The sequence below is a fragment of the Prionailurus viverrinus genome, chromosome D2 (assembly GCF_022837055.1).
Source record: "Prionailurus viverrinus isolate Anna chromosome D2, UM_Priviv_1.0, whole genome shotgun sequence".
NCBI lineage: Eukaryota > Metazoa > Chordata > Mammalia > Carnivora > Felidae > Prionailurus > Prionailurus viverrinus.
Genome location: NC_062571.1, coordinates 82652583 through 82667895, shown reverse-complemented (window position 1 = coordinate 82667895; position 15313 = coordinate 82652583). Strand labels below are relative to the sequence as shown.

At 46.0% G+C, this 15313-nt stretch overlaps 1 protein-coding gene across 4 annotated transcripts in view; it reads left to right on the top strand.

Annotated features, from left to right (window-relative positions):
* Positions 1 to 15313, top strand: part of CD2H10orf90 (chromosome D2 C10orf90 homolog) — a 262252-nt gene that overhangs the window by 56514 nt on the left and 190425 nt on the right. The gene's annotated exons all lie outside the window — the stretch shown is intronic.

Sequence of the window (15313 nt, the reverse complement as noted above, 5' to 3'; positions counted from 1 at the left end):
CAAGAAGCATCTTCCCAGCCAAGCAGCCTGCCTCCAGCGGCGAGTGGGTTAGTGCTAAGCGGCTGCTCTCTGATGGGGGTCAGATGCCTCTGATCCAGCCCTCTGGTCACAGAAAGTTCACGACACCCATCATTTTAGCTACAAATGTGCTCAACTCCTCACTAATGAGTTCTGGCCACTGCTGGCTTCTCAGCCCTTGGTTCTGGGATACAAGTGGAGGACACCTGTTATAGGGGGTGGTACGTGGGCCACGTGTGCTGAAGGGAAGGGGTCTCGGTTGATGGATGTGCAAAGAGGGGCCTAGGAGCAAATGGAAACAAAAATATGAAGACTTTGCATGAAATAGTTCCATGGTATATGGCCAGTCTCTCAGGTGTGACTATGTACTTTGTGGGGGCCACGGTAAAATGAACACATGGTCCTCATGTTAGAACAGCGGGGGGAAATAGGGTGCAAAAGTATGTCTGTTTCCTTCCTTCCATTGTCTCTCTCTTGATTCTCCCTGATGGTTTTTAACGTGCTTTTGAATGTTGGCGTAAGTGAAGAAAAATTAAGATTTTAAATTATTTCCATGAATTTTAATGTTCATCTTTATATGGCCTAATGCCATTTTTATCTCTCTCTCTATCTTTTTTTTAAAGTTTATTATTTTGAGAGACACAGAGACAGCAAGCGTAGGGGAGGGGCAGAGAGAGAGGGAGAGAGAGAATCCCAAGCAGGCTCTGTGCTGTCAGCCCAGAACCCGATGCGGGGCTCAAGCTTATGGAACCACTGAGATCATGACCTGAGCCAAAACCAAGAGTTGGACGCCTAACTGAGTGAGCCACCCAGTTGTCCCTGCCTAATGCCATTTCTAACACAAATAGAAAAGCCCTTCACTCATATGTGGAATCACTGAAATGACACGGTTTTTATTGTGTTAATTTCACACATGCATGTATGTATCTATCTCACGTTCACTAGAACAATGGAAACACTGCAAAAATCAACTCAAATTTTTGTCTCATTCTGTGATATAATCTCACTCAACCAACACTCCTCCAGTTGTCTGCTGAGTGAGGAGGGGCTGAGAGAAAAGGGACATATCGGAGCCCTGTCTCTCCCTCTCCTTGGGAGCCATCATCTCCATCCAGCATAAGCAGGTGGCTAACGCGGGGACGTAACATGAGTAAGAAAGGATATGATACAGGGGCGCCTCGGTGGCTCAGTCAGTTAAGCGTCTGACTTTGGCTCAGGTCATGATCTTGTGGTTTGTGGGTTTGAACCCCACATGGGGCTCTCTGCTGTCAGTGCAGAGCCCACTTCAGATCTTCTCTCTCTCTCTCTCTCTCTCTCTCTCTCTCTCTGTCCCTTTCCCGCTAGTTCTCTCTCTGGTTCAAAAATAAATAAACATTAAAAAAAAAAAAAAGGATATGAAAAGGTTGCCTGGTCATTCGTGTTTCCCAGAAACCCACTGCCTTCTTTCCACATTTGGAGAATGCAGTGGGAAGCGTGGCCTCTTGGGGCGGTCAGCTGAACTTCCATGCATGGTAGGGTCACCAGAGTTTTTTTTTTTAATATGAAATTTATTGTCAAATTGGTTTCCATACAACACCCAGGGCTCATCCCAACAGGTGCCCTCCTCAATGCCTATCACCCACTTTCCCCTCCCTCCCACCCCCCCATCAACCCTCAGTTTAGTCTCAGTTTTTAAGAGTCTCTTATGGTTTGGCTCCCTCCCTCTCTAACTTTTTGTTTTCCTTCCCCTCCCCCATGGTCTTCTGTTAAGTTCCTCAGGATCCACATAAGAGTGAAACCATATGGTATCTGTCTTTCTCTGCCTGACTTATTTCACTTAGCATAATACCCTCCAGGTCCCTCCACGTTGCTACAAATGGCGAGATTTCCTTCTTTCTCATTGCCAAGTAGTATTCCATTGTGTATATAAACCACAACTTCTTTATCCAGTCGTCAGTTGATGGACTCTTTAGGCTCTTTCCATAATTTGGCTATTGTTGACAGTGCTGCTATACACATTGGGGTACAAGTGCCCCGATGCATCAGTACTCCTGTATCCCTTGGGTAAATTCCTAGCAGTGCTATTTCGGGGTCATAGGGTAGATCTATTTTTAATTTTTTGAGGAACCTCCACACTGCTTTCCAGAGCGGCTGCACCAATCTGCATTCCCACCAACAGTGCAGGAGGGTTCCCGTTTCTCCACATCCTCTCCAGCATCTATAGTCTCCTGATTTTTCACTTTAGCCACTCAGACCGGAGTGAGGGGGGTCACCAGAGTTTTGTGCGTGAGGGACGCCCGAGTGCCATCTGTGCCCGGGGCAGCAAGGAAATCAGGAAACACACACCTTTGACTTGTCTTCTGCTCCTGCGTGTGCTCCCCCCGTCCCTTGGGATTTCATTTACAAAACACAAGTTCAAAGACAAAATTATTTAAAAACTCAAGGTGTCGATACCAGAGCACTGGCTACAGAGGACAAAGCCCGATAAATTGGACTTCATCAAACATGAAAAACTTGTGTACATGAAAGGACATCATCAACACAGCGAGAGGCAGCCCCGCCTTCGACACGGATGGGCCTGGGTGATGTTCCGCTAAGTGAAATAAGCCAGCCGCCAAAGGACAAGTATCAATGGACTCCCCTTTCACGAGGTACCCGCAATAGTTACATTCGCCGAGAGAGAAAGTGGACGGCTGTCTGCCAGGGCCGTGGGGAGGGGAGAGTGGGAAATCACTGTTTAGCGGCACGGAGTTTCAGTTTGTGGGGATGAAAAAAAAAAAGTTCTGGAGAGACAGACAGTGGTGATGATCGCAGAGCCTGATGAATGTACTTAGTTCTGCTGAATTAGGCGCTTGCTATGCTATGTATATCTTACCACAATTAAAAGAAATTCAAGATGGTGACATCAAAGCCACATGTGGCCCTTCTGAGTGTAGGTCCCTGTGCCTGCTGCCTGGGTCTCACGCCTGTGAAGCTGCCCCTGCCCTAACTTGTATTTATAAATGCATTAAGATGATTCTCTGTCACTAGATGAGATCTCTGAGGTCAGGGTCCCTGTCTTTTTCTCTCACTCACTCTGTGTTGAGTTGAAACTCTAAGCTAAATTGGAGGTTATTCATGATACTTAAAAAAAAAAATCAGCCTTACGTACAATTTACATACATTAATATTCATACATTCTATACGTGTACAGTTCATTTTGTTTTGACAAATGCATCCAGTCATGTATCCAGCACCAAATCATGATGGAGGGCACGTCCACGACCCAGAAATTTCCCTCGTGCCCTTTGCACTTAACACCTTCCCCCAGCTCCACCCTGGGCAACCACTGATCTGCTTTCTGCCACTTTACTTTTGCTGAGTCTGGTACGTCTGTAACTGAAATCAGTCAGCGTGTGTGTGTGTGTCCGTAATAAGTTTCCATTACAACTTTTGGCATCTTCATTAAATGGATGATATTCTCTTGGGGCAGCAGGGAGGTGAGGGCTGAGGCCCTGACTCAGGTAAATGTAGATTTTTTTTTATCCTGACTGCCATTTCTTAATTCTGACTTTGCATGAACTCTTACCTGCTCCAGGATTCCTTCTGAGACAAAATGAAGTTGATAATAGTCCCTTCATCTGGTGCCTTTGTCGGGGTGGAATAAAGCGGTATACAAAAAGTGCTGAGGGCAGAGATTGGCTCATCGAGATGGCTCAGTAACGCTTCGTTGTTTATCTTACGATTATTGGTGCCATCATTAAGCAGAATTCTAAGAATGGCGTTTCCTCACCCCTAGAATGGCAGTGGTACCTTTCTTCTGCTGTTGCCATGGAGATCCCACAATGCCCATGAAGCATTGAGCGTGGCGCCTGGCACTTGATAAGCACTCTGTTGTGTATTATTATGGTTCTTGTTGTTGTTGTTGTTATTATTCTGTTCTCCAGCCGTCGAGGACCCTAGTTTGCTATTCCTCACTAAGTAAAAGTCATCATCTTCTCTAATTCTGAGAAGGCATGAAAGGGCTCCATTTAGACTGCTTGCTGCCAGTCTAGGTGGGAAAAACAAAAAACAAAAAACCCAACCACAGAAAGCAGCCACTAGTGTGAGATAGTGAGGCTTTTCTCCCAAGGGCCCTGGGAGAGGGCAGGGGGGGAGTTCCGTGTGAACAGGTGAGCCAAAGAACAGGAAATACCCTAGTCTTTTTTTTTTTTTGTCTCTGTTCTTTTGAAAGAAGAAAAACGAGCAATGGAGTTAAAAGCTGTAGGGTTGAGTGGGAGATTGAATCCTCAGAACTTTCTGAGATGTTCCGCCGTTGGGGTGGCTCCATTGTATTCGATTCTGAAGTACTTGGGATCGTCCAGGACTCTAATTGAGGGAAAGTAGACAATGACAGTAAACAATTGCTGGGGAGAGAAGTTTCCACCTGGTACGAGAAATGGATTCAGTTTCTGGAATCTTCCGCTCCCATTTATAGTGAAGAGGAATTGTTGCAAACGATAGGAAACATAATAGAACATGCTGAAAGGAATACTTAAGGAATCAGGGGAAATCTACCTCTTTGATATACAAAATAGTTCGGCTAAATTTGACTTTGTAACTGGGTAATTAACATCCCCGTATGACGGTGTTAGTTTCCCCCCACGCCTGATGTTTGCATGGAAATCTCCAGCCAAGTGCTTCGTCATTGCTGTTCTCATTTATCCCTGCAAACAGACAGGGTCTGCAGTCACCATGGTGGGAAAACAGAGTGTGAAATCTCTGTAGACCACTTCTCATCAGGCAGCCAGGAGAGGCTGCCTTCCTCTGTGAGTCTCACAAGAAGAGGAATGATTGAAATCATGCTTCCCCCTTACATCCTGATTTGCCTCCTTTTCAAACCAGAACCCCGCCAGGCTCCACCCTTAACAAAAGTGAAGGAGAAGCAAGGAGAGACCGAGGCATCTCCGTTCAGCTCCTAACAAGGGAACCATCCCGCCATTTGCAATCAGATAAGGGATATTATCTCCATAATCAAAGGCAATTGAGAATCTAAATGAAAAATCTAATGCTTTTCATGCTGATTTATTTTAGATTAGAAAAAGTTAAACCAGATGTAAACATGAAGAGATGAAGCCTGAAGAAGGAATCTTGGCAGACTGGTAAATCTCCGTTTTGAGTCATTAGAGGTACAGGGTTGCGTTCGCCAGAAAATACACTGTTGATCCAGAAACGGCTCTGACATTAATTATTGTTGCAGAAGAGAATTCGGAAGATTGAATGCGAACATGCGATTCTGGCAAAGATCAATCACGCACCCAGATTAACCACGGAGAGTGTATCCGAGCGCCCAAATAGGTTGCGTTAACCCCTCGTCAGTCCGTGCTGGAATCCTCCTTGAGATGCAACTCCAGCCTTCTGGCGAGACCTCTGACATCCCCAGGAGAAGACCCTGGATGCTGAAAAGAAATGGCTTTCTCTTTTTTTGGACTCTGACAATGCCTGCCATCATCGTAAGGAGAAGACGCAGCCAAAAAATCCACCCTTGGTCTTTGATCCATAGGATATAAGTGGATTTGGAATCTCCCCTCTGTTTTCTCTGTAAACCACACGCATGTGTTCAGAAGAGGCAGAGTGGAGAGGTTCTGGAGGCAGGGAGGGTTTGCGTAGGCCTAGGAGTTCCCAGATGTTTGCTCTCTCTCTTCTCTACTTTTGCTGGGTTCCTCTTTTACTTGCTCAGTGCTTTACAAAGCACCCCGCCGCCACACACGTGTGTGTGCACATGCACAAACATGCACACAGACACGGTAATATGGCGGATGCCGAGAACACTATGTTCCAGTTGGAGAGGGTCCTGGCTCTGGCATTTAGTAGCTCTGTGACCTAGAGCAAATTACTAGATCTCTCCATGCCCCAGCGTCCGTGTCCATCAAATGCAGAGATACTGCCTGTCTTGTGGGGACTGGACGAGGGGGGTATACGGAAAACCCAATCCCAGGGACTGGTAAGCTTATTAAATGTCTGTCGCACCGATCCGCGATTCTCCATCCAGAACTCTTGGGGCCAAATGCGATTCAATGATGATTTCTTTCTTTTTTTTTTTTTAATTTTTTTTCAACATTTTTTAATTTATTTTTGGGACAGAGAGAGACAGAGCATGAACGGGGGAGGGGCAGAGAGAGAGGGAGACACAGAATCGGAAACAGGCTCCAGGCTCCGAGCCATCAGCCCAGAGCCTGACACGGGGCTCGAACTCACGGACCGCGAGATGGTGACCTGGCTGATGTCGGACGCTTAACCGACTGCGCCACCCAGGCGCCCTGCAATGATGATTTCTTAATTTTATTTCAGGAAAGTAATACTTTACAACATTTCTAGTGGGATCTGAGGTAGCACCCTGTAATTAAGCTCACTGATGTTTTTGTAATAAAACGTATGAATATTCACACTAAATGGAATAAATTAATATTATAAATAGCCTCAGGTTAGTTGAGGTAAGGTTTGCCTGTCAGGTTCGTTTCCTACAAACTCAGAGGAAAGAAAAAACTCTCAAATTTCAGAGCTTTTATGGATTTTAGAATTGCAGATAAGGGATTATGGATCCAGGGTGAGCACTCAGGTATCTTGAAGGGAGAGTCGGTAAACAACAAACCCGGCAAAAACAACAGCGTATGTGCTCGTCAGGGCCCAACTCTCACGGCAGGACTTGGGAGGTCAAGCGTGGTTTGTGAAGCGTTCAGTCTTCTCCAAATGGGCGGTTCTAATATTATCAGTTCAGCTCTCGCTGGTTCACAGCTCCTGGCTGCCGAGTGGAATCCACAGATGATTTTCTCGTCCGTGTTGTCAGTGGCCTAGCTGGTGGCAGGCTTGACCACAGAGTTCCTGCCGGTAGCGTGGCTGGTAAGGCTGGGTGGACCCCGTGAGGTAGCCCGTGGTGAGATGGTGTGGATGGTGTGCCAGACTGGGGTCAGGAGGGCTGGTGCCGGTGCCGGAGGCCCATGGTTTTGTCCACGGGCACTTATGTCTCTCTCTGGACCTTTGTTTCTTTCTAAGCTAAGAACTGTATGTGTTCCAGACACCTCTCGGGCTTTAGAAGACGGAAATGATGGAGTGTGTATGAGAGAATTTTGCAAACCGGAGCGTTTCCTAGGATTGTGAGATGTCATGTTTCTTTGAATGTCCTTGATCCTAATCACAGTTTTCCATCTTCAAGGACTACTCTTTTTATTTTTTGATTGATTTACTTTTTTATTTTAGAGAAAGAGAGGTTGTGAGCAGGAGAGGGGGCAGAGGGAGAGGGAGAGAATCCCAAGTAGGCTTCACGCTCGGCATGGAGCCCAAAGCGGGGCCCAACCCCAGGACCCTGGGATCATGACCCGAGTTGAAATCAAGAGTCGGACGCTCAACCGACTGAGCCACCCGGGCACCCCTCAATAAGTGATCTTAATCGCCTCGATTCCAGTCTGGGCTCCTTTACATGTTTCACTAGGTTTGTGTGATTTGGGGAAAGTTACTTCACCTCTCTGTGCCTCAGTGTCCCTCCCTGTAAAATGGAAATATTAAATCTCTTTCTCCCACAGAGTCATCGTAGGATCCAGCGAGGTAATTGCCTGCATGCAGTGAGGCCTCAGTGGTAGCTCCTTGTGTGATCCCAGGCTTGAACCAGACCCAGGAGCCTCTGGGAACAGAGCTGGAAAACAGGGTCTGAGTCTAAGCCCCATTGTATGGCTTAGGTCAGTTACTGTCACCACTCAGTGAATAGCATACTAATGGCTTCAGAGACCTAAGAGAGACAAAGGTTTGGAAGGGCTGAGGCAGGAGCCACCTGATGATCACAAAAGAAATAGCTGGGGGCCGATCAGTGTCTCCCAGTGGGTGGTAAATCCGAAGAACTTCAAGAGTACCTTTTGTTTATTAGGGAATGCATTTTTGCATGTGGAAGGAGGGCCGCATGTATTGATTTGCATATGCTTTTTCCGTTCTTTCTTTCCATAATTCCGTAACTCCCATAAATCCTAGTGGACACCCACCAAGGTCATGTGGTGCATTAACATCCAGCACGTGCGTTTACTCATGTGATTTCATAGCCCTTCACCCACCCGGTCATTCAGCACATGTTTTCAAAGACATCTTGTGGGCCCAGTGTGGTTCTGAGGGTCGCTGTCAAAGCAACGAGCAAAGAACTTGCTATGTGCCACTCACGTTTTAGGGGGAAAACAAATCAATAAATATGTGTCACACCCGACAAACAAGGATTAGAAAGAAACTACCTCAAAAGCATAAAAGCTGTGTCTGAAAACTTACCATGAGCATCATACTTGCTGGTGAAAGAGAGTTTTTCCTCTAAAGTTGGGAACAAGACAGCGGTGACTGCTTTTCCCGTCTCTGTTCAACATAGCGGTACAAGTCCTGGCCAGACCAGCTAGGCACGAAGAAGAAATAAAAGGTATCCAAACTGTAAAGGAAGAAGTGAAGTCATGTCTGTTTGTAGATGATATGATCTGGTGTGTAGAAAACCCTAAAGGTCCCACAAACAACCTGTTAGAACTAATAAATGAACTCCGCAAAATAGCAGGATAAAAAGGCAATGCACAAAAGTCAGTTGTGTTTCTATACACTAACAGCGAACAATCTGAAAAGTGTATTATGAAAACAATTTACAATAGCATCAAAAAGAATAAAATACTTGGGAATTAACCAAGGAGGTGAAAGACGTGCACAACGAAAACTAATTAAATTAAAGGAAAATAAAGAAGATGTAAACAAATGGAAACATATCCCATATTCACGGCTCAAAAAACTTAGTGTTAGGATATCAATACCATCCAAAATGATCTATGGGGTCAATGCAATCCCAGTGAAAATCCCAATGACTTCTTTTTTTCAGAAATTAAAAAAAAAAATTCTAAAATTCATATGTAATCTCAAGGGATCCCAAATATCCAAAACAATCTGGAAAAAGAAGAACAAGGTGAAGATTCAGACTTCCTGACTTGCAAACATACTACAGAGCTACAGTAATCAAAGCAGTGTGGTATTCGCATAAAGACAAATATTTAGACCAGTTAACTAGAATAAGCCCTCTCATATATGTCACGTGACTTTTTTCAAGGGTGCTAAAACCCATCAATGGGGAAAGGATAGTCTTGTCAACAAACGATGCTGGGTTTGGCACCATAAAAAAAGGGGGGGGGCACTGGATATCCATGTGCCGAGGAATTAAGTTGGATCCTTGTCCACTACCATATTCAAAAATTAACTCTCACGAATCAAAGACCTAAATGTAAGACCTAAAACTCCAGAACTCATTGGAGAATACCCAGGGCAAAAGCTTCATGACGGTGAATTTAGCAATGACTTCTTGGATATGACACCAAAGAGACAGGCAACAAAAGAAAAAATAGGTAAGCTGGAACTAATGAAAATTTAAAAAAAAATTGTGCACCAACACCAAAAGACCATCCCAACAGAGAGAAAAGGCAGCCCACAGAGTTGAAGGAAATATTTGCAAATAGTATCTGCTAAGGGATTAGTAACTAGAATATACAGAGAATCAAAGCTTAAGAACAACAACAAAAAAAGGCAAAGGACTTGAAGAAACATTTCTTCAAAGAAGACGTACAATAAGCATGTGAAAAGATATTCGACATCACGCATCAGTAGGGAACTGCGAATCAAACTACAGTGAGATGCTGCCTCACATCCGTTGGGATGGCTACTATACAAAAAAAAACCCAAAAAATAACAAGGGTTGGTGAGGATGTGGAAAAATGGACACACTTGTGCACTGTTGGTGGAAATGCAAAATGGTAAATCTTCTGAGGAAAACAGTGTAGTGCTTCTCCAAAAAATTAAAAGTAGACTTGCCATGTGGTCCAGCCATCCATCCACCAATTCAATTATTTGGTGTAATTGAATAATTGAAATAATTGAATAATAATTCCAATCATTGAAAGCAGGAGGCCAAAGAGATAGATATTCGTACAATCATTTCATAGCAACATTATTCACGATAGCTAAAACGTGGGAGCAACTGACCTGTGTCCATCGAAGGATGAACAGATAGGCAACATGTGGCATACCCACGCACTAGAATCTTCGGTATTAAAAAGGAAGGAAATTCTGACACCGGCTACAATGGGGATGGCCCTAGAGAATACTGTGCTAAGGGAAATAAGCCAGTCACAAAAAGACAAATACTGCATGATTCCACTTACACGAAATACTGAGAGTAGTCAAAATCATGGAGATAGAAAATAGAATGATGGTTGCCACGGGCTGGGGGAAGATGGGAAGGAGGAAGTTTTCAGTTTTGCAAGATGACAAGAATTACGGAGGGCAGTGCTGATGGTTACACAACATGATGCATGTGCTGAACACCACCTACCACATGCTTGAAAATGGTCACGTTGATAAGTTTTATGTTAAGTATATTTTATCCCAGTAAGAAAGTTAAAATTAAAAAAAGAAATCTGCGTCCCACACTAGGCTTGGTAAAATCGAGTTGCAAAACGTTGCATCGCATACGGGCAGCAACCGGTTCCAGCCCGTGAGTAAAGGCTGCAGAGGTAAGGCTCTAATCAAACACGTACACAGGTCTGTGCTTTAACACATAACTGAACATTAAGCACTCGCTCTCCTTGTTCAGAAATCACCAGAGCTTCCCCGTCACCTAGGAAATAATATCCACATTAGCATAGCATTCAAGGCTGCCCATGATCCTCTGTGATAGTCTGTAGCTGTGGAGACGGTAACTTGGACCACGAACATGGTTATAATGTTAATGGATGTATTAACACATGTGCTCTGACCTCCAGAGCTAGTCCCTGGCGTTGGATATTGCAGAACCCTCCGATGTTTTGCCATTATGAACCATGCTGCAAAAACGTCTTTGTGAATATAGCTTTAGTTGCATTTTGGATGAGTTAAAAACCCAAGGATTGTATCAAGCTGGGGAGGGACATGACCAGATTTGCTTTCTGGGAACATTGGCTGGCGATGAGGTGGGGTCCGGGGGCTGCGGGGCTGAGGATGAGGAGGGCTGCTGTGGGCTCGGCAAGTAGAGCGGGGGCTTCCACTAAGGCGGTGGGGAGAGGCGGATATTTAGGAAGCGTAACCAACAGGGGTTGTTATAGACACAGCCGCTGGGGCTGGCCCCGGGGTGGCCACTGGATCGCACACTGACAAGCTTCAGAGGCACAGATCACAGTGGTTCAGTCTGGAATGTGGTAATCAGAGGGCTGATGGGAGGTGAGGAAATGGGACAGAGAGAGCGTGGCCGTCTCCTCCAAGAAGGTTTGCGGCAAGTGATGAGGTGAAGGGAGGAAGGTAATGTGTGTGTGGGGGGGCAGGTTTTTGGTTTTGTTTGTAAGAAAGGTTTGGACTTAGCAATGTGAGGAAGGCAGAGGTGAAGACTGAGGAGAGAGCAGGGACCTTGAGGAGACAGGAGAGTAGATACCAAAGGGCACTGTGCGTAATTTATCCTGGAGAAGAGGCTTTGCTTTCATTCATTCATTCATTCATTCATTCATTCCATCCTTTTTTCCCCAGTAAATATTTATTGAAAGCCTCCTCTATGTCTGGCCCCATACTAGCAGCTAGGAATATATATTGGCAAGCAAGGCAAAATAATTTTCTTCTCAGAGCAGTTAGACTCTAGGGGAGGAGCAGCCATCACCTGTGGATTCACACGAGTCCCTGTGGATTTATAATTCAAAGTGAGTGTGCTGAAAAGTAGTGCTTCTGTAAGAGCTTATAAATCAGAAACCTGGTTTTGAGGCTGGCGTCTGCAGGGACACTCCCACGAACGGGTCATGTGAGCCAAGATCCAGAGGAGGACCAAAGAAACAACATGCTCTGTGGGTGAAACAGCATGTGCAAAGGCCCTGCGGTGGGGAAGAGAATTTGTGTTCAAGGGCATGAGAGGAGCTCATACAGAGGATGTGGCCTGGAGAGAGGCGTCTGGGGATGCCACAGAGCAGACCACACAGGGCTTTCTTGACGCTTTGTTCTCAGGGCAAGGAAAAGTGTTGCTGTTCTATAGAAAGGAAGTACAGTGAGCAACCAGCAGCAAGTTGAGTCACAGCCAAGCCTTCCCAGGATGTCCCTATCGGATTGAGACCTGGGTTGACGATAGAGATTCCCGAGTCACCACTGGGAATTCTCGGACCCGTAGTGCCCAGAGCCTGTTCGTGATGGTTCCAGGCTTTGAAGAAGCAGGCGGCTCTGGAGCCTACTCGGCCTGCCATTCGCTGCCAAATGCTGGGACCCGCAAGAGAGGGGAACGGTCCCGTGTCCAGAGCAGTGCACTTGGGTGTTTGTCATTTCGCCATGGGGCTGGGGCTCTCGACTAGGACGGCACAGGGTGTGGGGAGGGATCTGTTGGGTCAGAATGACTCCTGTGCTGTCACGTCCCAGGTTAATTATCTGGCTACATTCGGTGGAGTTACTTTGAAAAGCAGGCGGAAATATCTTTCTTGGAAGAGTCACACAAGACAACAGCCCAGGAAACGGGAAGCTGAGAATCCTTGTTCGGCCGGCTCCCTGCACGTCTGCGCCCCCTTCCCACCCCCAAGGCAGGTTCCAGACCCCCCTGCTTGGTTGTGTTTGGAGTGGCAGGGAGGTAGCTTGCTCCTTCTGCGGAATTTGGGATTTAAATGACGTCCCATGCCCGTGTCTCATGTCGCTGCACTTTTTTCTTCCTTCCTGAAAAGCTTTCGTGTCTTACCCAGCATCCCCTGTGACCTGTCCACGGTGAGGCCATTGCCTCTTCCGATCCCGCTGTGTTTCCAGCACGCGTGTCCAAAAAGTCACTCTTCAGTTTGGGGGGAGAGTCCCTGGGGTCAGCAAGGGGCCACAGGGCAGACCCAGTGTGGAACGAGGTGCTCCGGAGTCTGATTCTAAATGTACAAATCCAAACCCAAAGTCTCGCCCACAGCAAACGGCTTTCAGAATAAACTTACGAAACCAACCCTTGCCTTCTGGCAGAGAGAGCCGGCACCATAATCATCCTCGCAGACGGCACAACACTTTTGTATCTATTAATCTTATTTTCGTTGGGCCTTGCAGGCTGATTCCTGAAATCTGGTTGCTTGTGGTTAATCAATTTATCAATATTTATTGAATGTCCGATTTCAGCCCAACACCCATTCGGCACTGTGATGGGATAGAAAGGAAACATGAGATGTGGTTCTTTGCTCTACTGGCAAAATCCATGTTAGCCGATTGGTTTTTCTCCCTCCCCTCCTCCGCCGCCTCTTGTATTTTGAAATCATCGGAAACCTACTCTTTATTCATGTGCAGAGGTAGCACAGGAGAAAATGGAGATGTGTATTCGTTAAAATCCGTAGCTCTTTCTTGGGAGATTGGAGAGATTCTAGGGACATTTCTCGGTTCTTTAAAAATAATAATGTACACTATTGAAGATTATATATCTGGCAAATAAAAATAAAAGACTGGGAAGGTTTCTCTTTATCTTCTAGATTCACAGTCGGCTCTTCTCGTCCCCCAAAGATCATTCTGCTTGGGAAAGAAATGAAGGTCTTTCAAAGCAGGTAAAGAGCTGGGTGCTGATCGGGTGACGGTCCCGTTCAAGCCTTTTTTTTTTTTTTTTTTTTTTTTTTTTTTTTACTATCTCTCTCCTTTATTTTTATTAATAATGAGATGTGCTTTGGAGCCTCGTCTCCCCCCACCCTGTCCCCGACCCATGATGCTAGCTCAGTGGCTCTGACAAGATTTGAAGCTGATTAGAATTTCTAAACACACAGGCTTTTAGGTTAGCAGTCCCTGATGAAGGAAACGATGCTCCAGAAATATTGGTTGCCTCAGGTAGTGCATTTGGAAGCCGAGGGTCCCGCAGATGGCAGGGGTTCAGGCCGGCGTGGTGCGGGGTTCCGCCAGGAATGAGTAATGGGACACATGTGGAATATTCTCGCAACGGAGCAGGCGCGATTTAAATACAGGCCTGGTATCTGTGCAAACATAAATCATTCCTCGTGAAGCTTCAGTTCCCGGCCCCTGCATTGTAACAATAACACCAGGCGTGGTGGTTACAGTTCGTAACTTTTATGAAGTTTGTTAACATAAGTGGTGTGGGAACCAGTTTGTTTTTCTCCCTTGGCGAGAGAAGTTGTATGGGTTTCGGTCACCTTTTCTGATGGTTCTGTAATAAGACTCCGAGGCTAGCATATTTCACTCAGAGACTCTAGCAGAGAATAAGCTCTAAAAGCGTGTTTTCAGGGTGTCTGGTTGGCTCAGTGTCCGACTTAACTGACTTTCAATTAACGGAATTTTTTTTTTTAAAGCATGTTGTCATGTAGCAAAATTTATTTTATTTTTTTAAATGTTCATTTATTTTGAGAGAGAGAGAGAGAGAGAACACACAAGTGGAGGGGTGGTGTGCAGGGAGTGAGGGAGAGAGAGATTCCCAAGCAGGCTCCGCATTGTCAGCACAGAACCTGACGCGGGGCTCGATCCCACGAACCGTGAGATCACGACCTGAGTCGGATCGAGAGTCGGATGCTTAACCGACCGAGCCACCCAGGCGCCCCGGCAAATTTTAGTTTTGAATCCTCATCTCAATTTCAGTTTGTAAATGGGGTAGATGAGTTGGTATCTATGGAGAAAAATATATGTGTGTCCGTGCGTCTGCGTGTGATTATACACAGATGCTTTTGTAGCTTCTTTCTTCCTTTCCCCTTGCCGCTCACCTCCACCAAAGGCATCAGGGACCTGAGTTCATCTCCATAACGGACACTGTCAGCCTAGGACAAATATATTATTTGGAAGAAGCTCTCCTAGTTCGTCCTTTCTGGAGCCCCAAAGCATGGCTTACGGCTTATTCTTTCATAGTGGCAGATATTTGACTGGATCCTTTAAAAACCTAGCCCAGAAATTGCTTGTGGTAAGAACGTGCATCCTCTGACAGTCGCTTCTGGAGGCCTGAATGGCAGGTCTCATGCAACACGTCTGGCCACCTGCACCCCGCGGGGAGGTTGGGGACGTGGAGGAGAATGCCAGGTTTTTCTCAGAGCGCTCGGAGGTAGCAGTGAGCGCAGTCTGGCCTGGGTGACCTAGATGTGGACCCACCAGTCTGATTTTCTCCAGGACTAGCTTAGCTTGAAATGGGCCTGATCGGGCCCTTGTGCAGTGGAGCTCATATTAGTGGTTTAATGACTTAGAAACCTGTACATGCTGGCCCAGAGGCCAGAGGTTAATGGTCCAGGCTGCAGGGAATGTGCCCAAGCAAGCCTGGGCGAGGAGGGAGACGCATGTATTCTGGCTTTCTTTCTCTTTCTTTCTTTCTTTCTTTCTTTCTTTCTTTCCTTCCTTCCTTCCTTCCTTCCTTCCTTCCTTCTTT